The 8,928-nt window shown below is 41.4% G+C and overlaps 1 long non-coding RNA gene across 1 annotated transcript; it reads left to right on the top strand.

Moving 5' to 3' along the window:
* Positions 1–30: 30 nt before the first annotated feature.
* Positions 31–2,597, top strand: LOC102028462. The gene is made up of 2 exons (XR_001234929.1): positions 31–1,385; positions 2,353–2,597. It is a non-coding gene; the product is annotated as an uncharacterized LOC102028462 (long non-coding RNA).
* The last annotated feature ends 6,331 nt before the right edge of the window (positions 2,598–8,928 follow it).

Below are 8,928 nucleotides of genomic sequence, written 5' to 3'. Positions count from 1 at the left end.
CTCGGAGGCTCGCGCCGCGGAGCCCGCTGCTGCCACCTGCGGGCGGAGAGCAGAGCCCAGGCGCTGCGGGCCCCGACCGCCTGCTCCCGCCGTGCGGCAGCCGGCGAGACCAAGTTTCTTGCGGAGCCTGGAGCAGCTGCTGGGAGCATGCCTTTCGGGGCTAGGAAGAGAGGGCGAGCTGTGGAGATCCACCAGGGAACGGAGTCGTTGGAATGCAGCGCCGCGAGGAAAGAGAGGAGCTTTTAGGACGCTAAATAGCAAGCGTCTGCCCTGCTCGTCTCTTCTCTGGAGAGGTTAAGGCTGATGAAGCTGCATCAAGCAGACAGCTTCCCGCGGCACATGGGATTTGGCCCTACCGAGAAAATGGCTTTAGTGTAGGATGGTTTAGTCGGGGGACCACAGTAAGGAAGCCTAGTGATTGCTTTTTTAAAATAAATATTATGATGTATCAGAACGGCTAACGAGGAAGATTGACTAGGATACGGGGACTGTATTCTGGAGTCTGCGGCTGAATTTGCAAGAATGGCTTGTCAACCCTAGAAAGCCAAAACAGGGTTCGACTTGTTAAATTTATGAATACGGATGTTTTATTTGTGAGAGTTTCTCTTTTTAAATCTTCGCATTTGTAAATGAGCTTTTCTTCTAGAAAGTGTGTTCAACGATTAATGAAATTCCAAGAGACAGTACATGCCATGTGTTACCCGCTCGGGGTTTGACAGGTAATAGGTACTCTACAACTGAGGGCGAAACGGAAGCCAGAGGAACCTAGTAGCAAGTATTTCTCGTTGTTGTTACCATTCCGTCTTTACACACAAGTTAAGTGTCTGGTCCCTCCTGGATGGCAGATACTTTGCATTGCCAAACAAGAAATAGAGCTGTACTGTATGCTAACGCTGAATGTTGAAATAGATGCCGCCGTACTGTCAGGCGCATTCTATTACATTTTTAAATTGACCATAGCAACAATGCATTTGTGTGGATCCACCCATAATCCCAAAGTGGTTTCCTTCCACAAGCAACCGCCTTGGTAATGTTTCTCTGTGCAGGTGAAAGGAAAACAGAGCTCTCTGTATCTCCATGTCCCTCCCCATCTGTGCCCATGGGCTGAGTCCTTTCAGTACATACCATCTTTCTTTTTGTAAGTCTTTTGTAAGACTCGTACATACCATCTTTCTTTTTGTAAGTCTTTTGTAAGACTCGTTTTCTAGACCCAGGAGGTGTTTGTCTGGAAGGCAAAGTTGTAGTCCTGAGACAAATCCAGTAGTGGATGGGAAATCGTGAATAAAGACTCCAGCTGCTGCAGCGTACAGATGGGACACCCAGGACCTGCAGTATTCTGCACCGTGAGCATTCCCATGGCGATGGAGCGCTAGGTATCCATAGTGGTGAGCTGCTCATTCGTAGAATCTGGATTGGATTCCTTCCTTATTCCCTGTGGCCTTTCTCTGGGATCACCTCCTTAATAAACTACTGTACTAAAATCATTGCGTCGGGGCCTGCCTCTTGAAAATCCCACCCTGAAGCAAGTTCCAAGGGCCTTTATTCCTGATCAGTCACCTGCACAGTATTCTCAGGAGCGTGAGCCACAAATATCAATGTTGAATATTAACTGCATGCACCTTCTATCTTAACCTGCAAATTTTACATCTCGTTCATTCCTCACAGGAAACCCATGAGTCAGTACAGTGCCTCACTTACACACACAATAAGTAAAAGAGAAATTAAGTATTTTGACCAGAAGTATACATGTGCTCAGTGACAGAATTAACAAATTAAGGCACCTCTGTGAGACACTAAAATCTGCTCCCAAACCACTGTGCCATACTCCCTCACTCGGATGTCACTGCACTTAAACCATTCTTTTGGAATTTTGTCCAAGAATGATGATTCACCTATTACAAAGGAAATCCACACATCACAGCCTTTAAGTACAGTATAGATCATGCCTGACTGAAGGAAAGACGCCCTAGTTAGAGACGCAGTCCCTCTCCTGAAGGTGGCTGTGTCCTTCTTGTTCCATTTCCTGTGTCCCTGGAACGAGTGCCTCGGTAGAAGAAACATTAATCACAACCCAGAGAAGAGTGTCTGGTTCAGAGAAGAGCGTGGAGGGGAGAGACGTCTCAAATTGGAATGTCGGTTGCATTTTTATTCAGAAAAAGGACCGTAAACTATTGAGCTCTAAGGTACCAAGAGCTTGCGTTCACTAGCCTGATGACATAGCTATTGTTAATTACCTTGTTTCTGTGGGGAAAATATGTTACGTATTCTACACCTCCATCTGGCTCTCCTTGGCATCCTGCTTTAACGTACTTTTCAAGGTGGTTTCCACTTATTATCTCATCTGTCTTCCAGGACAACTCAGGGACTGCAGTTGGGGCAGCCACTAAGCAAGTGCCAGTCTGTGCAGCATTCATTTCAGTAGCATCGAAGCTCCAGCCTGGTTCTGGAGCTCCCCTCTGAGCTTCACCCCTCACAGCAATGACAATTATCTTTACAGTCACGGGGCCAGTGTTTTTCCTGTGTGGATAATAATAGCTGTTAGGAAAATGAAAATAATTTTAAACATTGAGAGTAAATAAAAAGAAAATAATCACTTAGTCTTGTGCAAAAATAATTTCCATCATTTTTGGCACAAATTAGTTTTTACACAAACAAGATATTTTGCATAATTTAACACTTTTTAATTTAGCGATAGACCAGGAACATATATCCAGGTCATTAATCATTAGACTCATGGACTGTGTGGACTATTTAGTTTCATAACGCATTCTCTACTATTTACTATGTAATCATACAGAAATGTGCTTTTTTATCTATGAAATGGGAGGAATGACAGCACATGTATTTTATAGGGTTGTTAATGTTGACATGTACAAAGCTCTCAGAACAGTGCCTGTAAACTTACTTACTACTTTAAGATCATCATCTTATTCTTCATACCACATAGCTTTAATATTGTACACAATACCGAGTGTCCTAATTATAGCTTTTCTCATTTCTGTAGTTTTTCTGTTAGAATAATGGCCCCCTAAACATGGTCTCTGTAACAACTGGAACCTATGACTATGCTGTGAAGCTGTCATCTCCTTCAGCACAACAGATTTTTCAGAACTGATGAAATCAGAGCTTTGAGATGGGCGAGTTTTCTGGATTATGTGGGTGGGCTTGATTCTAATCGCATGAGCCCTGAAAGGAAGAAAAATATTCCAGGGTACAAAGGGGCAAAGTTAGTGGACAGAGGACTGCGGCCGTGAGTCCAACAACATGGGCAGCAAAGGTAAGGAAGTCATCCCCATGACCTCCACAGAGAATCGCTTCGTGCCTTCAGCTTTGCATTAGCCCTGGGACCCAGGCCAGGCGCCTGCATGCACACTGTAACATGACGAGTATTTATCATCCTAAACCACCAAATCTGTAGTGATGTGATACTACAGCAATAGAAAACCAATACAGCTTGCTTCCAGTCTTTCAGTATTACCAATTTTATAATAATAAATTTGTTGGTATGTTTTGGCTTGTGTTATCAGTTGTGATTCAAGGAAATGGAGGAAATTGTAAGGCAATACCAAATCTTGTCTGGCAGGGTTCTCTAAGTTTATACCTGTAGGCATTGTACTTCGTATTTGTACTAGGCCTTTACCACAATAGAGATTACCACTTGGAGCAATCTTTCCTGTTTTCCATTTTAATTTGGATCCCCTATAAGTAATGATTATTAAACACCTGGTAAAGGTGATAAAATGGAGTTTCCTATAAATATATCACATTGACATTTCTGTGATGATTCCTCTTGAAAGTTCAATTCTATTTCCTAATAAAGCTATCTAGTGACAGATTCTATAGGAGAGAACCATAGCAATAAAACTCCATTTATCTCTTTAACCAAACTGCTGGCCTTGAGAGAAAACTTGGAAGAGAAATTAAGCCAAAATGACAGATTATGCCATGAAAAGCACTGAAGCTGTGGTGGCCAGACTGCTGTATTAAAGGTGGGCTGCATCCTCCCTTAAATGGCTTCACCTTGGTAATTTCAGCAGATAGTCCGTACAACAGCAGGTAGGGTGCCAGGGATCAACAAGTCGAGCAGCCCTCTCCTGAAATCTGAAATGATCCACAAACCAAACTTTAGAAAATTGATATGATGCCTCAAAGGGAAAACTCTACACCATAAAATGATTTTGTGCACAGAATTATTTTAAAATATTGTATAAAATTATCTCTAGGCTATATGTATGAGTTTATACCAAGCACAAATAAACTTGGGGTCCCATCACCAACTTGTCTTATTCTGAATATGCAAATATACCCAAATCTAAATTTTTAGAAATCCAAAATCAGAAACACTCTGGTCCCATGTATTTTTGCTGAAGGATACTCAGCTTGTACTAGGATCTCAGTCCTTACTTGCTTGTGATCCATTTTGTGTATTAAGTTGAATATTTTAAACATTTCAGTCATACTTAGTAGAGATTGTTTTATGCATGACAATATAATTACCTTATAAACATGTGAACCTTAGATATAATATTAGTGAATTATCTTAGACTAGCTGTCATCTTAGAAATGAAAACATTTGTTGGAAATCTAGAAAAGCCTTATTTTTAATAATTTTGTTTTCCCCTACTTTGTGCTGATATTTTTTAGCATAAGAATCAAAACATTAGTGTAATAATAAGCATACTGGTGCAATTACTATTGCTATGCAGCAGCCAGCCGCAACATGGCGTCGGTTATTTTGCCATGCTCATTGCTTCTGTGGATAAGGCGTTCAGAGGTGCACCTGTGAATTGGTCTCTGCTCTGCAGTGTGTGGGGTTCCCACTGGGAAGACTCCAGCCCTGGAAGGGACTCCATTGCTAGGGAAGGGACCAAGATGGAGATGCATACCCACACACGTGCGCCATTGTGACTTCCAAGCCAGGATAGCTGCCCCACACTCTACCTACATGTCAGCTACCTGTGACCCCTGGTCTGGAAGACTGGCTCCCTCAACAGCTACCTGAGCATAGTTAAGCTCCTTGCATTGTCGTGAGAGGGCCAAGTATAGCAAAGGATGCCCCAAAACGGGGTGCATGCCACAGTGCCCTTTGTCACTAACTTCAAGAATCACACAGGTATTCTCCCTGTTCTTTAGTAGTGACACGGAAGTCCTAAGCCCACTTTGTTTGAAGGAGGCATCCTAGAGCCCCCACATTGATACAGAATGTCAGGGAATGTAAAAGCCAAGTTTCAAATTATTGGAGCTATTAAAATACAGTTAAAGGAAATTTACTGTCTTACAAATTAAAGCCACGCTAGTAGGACAAACACACCTCCAGCATCAGCACTCTGGAAGGGAGAGGCTGGAGGATAAAAAGTTTAAGCCCAGCCTGGGCAACATAGACAACTAGCAAGACTGTCACAAAATACAGTAAAAAACCAACCAACCAACCAACAAACAAACAAACAAAAGCACTAGGGATGTAACTCAGTGTGATGTCCCTGGGTTCAGTTCCCAGTACAATCAATCAATCAATCAATCGATGAAAATTTAAGCATTCATGTTACTGTGTTAAAATAAAAAGTTATCTTTATACTGATATTTAAGGTAGTCCATAATTGATCATAAAAGTAATCACTGCTCTAACCAGAATTGAATTTAATAATAAAATGATAATTTGACTTTGGTTTTATATACTGTGGATGAGACAAATAGAGAGAACATATTCTATCCACTTAAGTGAAAGTTAAAAATTAGAATCATCTGCCAAAATTATGAGATGAGGAATCAAGTATTTAAACCACTCAATAGAATGAGACTAAACAAATGGTTAGTTTTTAGTGAGGCAATAGGAGTATGTTCTCTAATTTTTTTTCTGTGTAATTAAGATTTATTACATAGCTTGAAAGTATTTTTCCAGATAATGTAGTTACTGTAAAATTTCTTTATTTGCTGTGCATTGCACAGTTTATCCTTCTACAACCCTAATAAACACCAATTTAATAGAATATTAGGCTGTGACAAAGAGAAATGCTAGGGAGATAGATGTAGCAGAGCTGTTCAGAGCAGGATGAAGTCTAACTTCTTACACAGTGGTATGTTTGGAGCTTCTGGAGAGCTGAGAGAGAAATCCCAAACACAACTGTGTCCTCTTCACAGTGCAGACATCAGTAAAATAGACATAATATTCCAATCAAATACTTGTTTTCACTTTTTAGGGGGAAGGGTGTATTCTTCAGCCAGATGCTGCCTTTAACTTGTCCCTTTTAAAATCTGGAGGTGGTGAAGGGGCGGCGTTTTGGATGAAGCTTCTGTTGCTGTGAGCTGGACACCTTCGCGCCATTAACTTCTGCTCAGGGCACATAGCCCCTTCTGGGACTGATCAGTAACGATACAGCGATTCTCAGGTGTTTCTCAGGCTGGTAAATGTGGGGCTTCCTTGGGGAGTCCTTGCAATGGTCTTGGGAGGGAGGAACCCCAAGGCACCACATCTCCAAGTCTCTGGCTTCATGTACATCTTATAGTTGTCTCGGAGGGAGGATGCAAAGGTATCTGTTTCCAAAACATCTTCGGCTTCATGTGTGCCTTTTTGCCAAAACAACATGGGCACTAATGTTAAAGCACAATAAGCTTCTCATTAGTTATAATACTCTTCAGGCTGATAATGACCCCTCTGAGCCTTACCGTGTTACCGCCCGGCATCTTCAGCCAGAAGTGTCTGCTTGATGAAGATTCTGCCTTGGAGCCACAGGGAATTTCGGAGTACTCCCCACCTGTGACGTAGGAGTTCAGGGGACACTGCAGAACTCCACCCAGGCCTCCCCCTATCCAGCCACCTTGCCACCTTTACCTTGGTGCCACTGCCCATGCTGGACCTACAAAAACGTAAAAGGTGGCAAAAAGCATCATCCTTCAGACTTTGCCTTCCGTCTACACATGCCATGTAGAGATCTCATCCTGAACCAGACCTGGGAGAAAGAGACCATGAAGCACCTGCTGTTTCAGTTACTCTCATTCTCCCTCTCACATGCCTTCCCACAGCCCTCCAGTGTCAGGAGGCGGTGAGTTTTCCTCCTCTCCTTGCAAGTCAGAACCCTCCTTGAGCCTTCTGAGAGGAGGCAGCGATAGAAGGCGCAGTACAGGGAGAGCAGCCAGCGTGAGGAAACAAAGCTGTTACAGCTGCTGACAGCTGTAAGGGGAAAGGAAGAAACTCAGATTTCAGATTTCATCTTTAGGGGCAAATGTTCAGAAGCTGAGGAGAGACTCAAAAAATTACTGTACCAAAAATAAAAATTATTAAGAGCCACACATCAATACAGGTGGGGGATGAGGGCCGTGGCAGTTCTGAGGAGGTAAAGTTACCGCTGCCAAGGTAGGGCAGAGCATAGTGTTTAAGCTGGCTCAGGTCTGAAAGGTAGAAAACATCCTGATGTCTGGTTAGCAACAGTGGCAAGAGCTATGTCACAGGCAGGTTGCCTGACCAGCTGCTCATGTGATGGACAGGAGGAAGGGACTAGAAGTTCAGTGAGTCTCTCAAAACTAGGGCCAGAAATCATGGGTTCAAATCTTCCTACTAAGGCCAAGACATGTACAAATGTATTTTAACCTGAAGTATCAGATAAAGACCGTGTTTGCTTTTGGTTTTGATATTTGACGGTGTAAACATATAAAATGGATACAATGTTCTACAGTCCTTTTGACAAGTATTTTCTTATTGGAATTATAAGATTAAAAGATCTACTTTTCCTATCAATTGATTCTTTGACATAGATATCCTTATACTCAGAACTGCTTCTATCAATAACTTCATTTCTGAATAATACATAGTGCATACTTTGTCAATACTTTTTATAATGCTTAGTTTAAATGTCTTAAGATATGCGAATACACTTATAACTTATTTCATTTCTTGTATATTCCCATTTAAACATGCTCCCCTGGATGAACAAAGAGGTAAAGAAATAGAGTGTGTCTAATAAAATTAGAGAATGCCATTTTATGTGACGTACTAGAAAGTAAGACAAAGGGACAAAGCTGGAAACGTGTTCATACAATTACTTTTAAAATATCAGAAAAATTACTGAATGTTTACAGTTCTTAGAGTTGTTTGTATTCTTCCCAGCAAGGTTACAGTAATGCAAGTTACTATGGTCATCTCCCGACTCCCAGGAACAAGGAAAGCCAAGTACTTCTGACCCTTTCTCCTACAGGATTTTGTGGCTTGGTTGCACAGGTGACATTTGTGCTGTCACAGACTTCCGTGGTGTGTACCTTAGGTTAATTAAAATTCCACACTATACATGGAGGCAAAATCATCATGGTCTTGGGCTTCCGATCTTTTAACTATAAAGAGATTTTTGTAGAGAGATCTTAAAAGTGGAGATTCCAAAAACATTCATTTTAACCAACTGAAATGTTTTTTTGAAGTTTTATTCCTTTCTTTGCTAATGGGGAAGTATCATAAGCTATACCATGCTTTAGGTATTAGATGCGAGGAACAAAATCATACTACACTGTAGATAAGAGCTTAATGAAGTACGATGGTTTTCACGTTCAGTAAAATTGCGTAGCAGTAACAGCTAACAAGTATCCAAAGTAACAGGTCACAAAGTGTTTTCAAGAAGAGCTGCACAAAATATTCACTTTCAATTATTTCATGTATTCTTTAGTCTCACAATTCAAATACAAAAAAACCATTTTGTTCTGATATCATGTTTCTTGATGTAATATTTTATAGTTATGAGTATGCAAGTGTTTTTTCTCAGTTCATCCACAAAGCAGAGTATGTTTATGAGTATGTTTCTCTGCACAGTATTCCAGTCTACAGGCAAACAGGAAGTCTTACCGAACACATTAAAACACAGAAGGACCGAGGATCATAGCGAATGAAGTGTCTTCCAATTATCTGCATTCTCTGAGGCCAAATAATATAATTCTTTATTTCAACAA

This window comes from Chinchilla lanigera, unplaced genomic scaffold (genome assembly GCF_000276665.1).
Source record: "Chinchilla lanigera isolate Chin_1 unplaced genomic scaffold, ChiLan1.0 scaffold00035, whole genome shotgun sequence".
Lineage (NCBI taxonomy): Eukaryota > Metazoa > Chordata > Mammalia > Rodentia > Chinchillidae > Chinchilla > Chinchilla lanigera.
The sequence above is the reverse complement of the archived record's forward strand: the minus strand, read 5'-3'. Positions and strand labels throughout refer to the sequence as shown.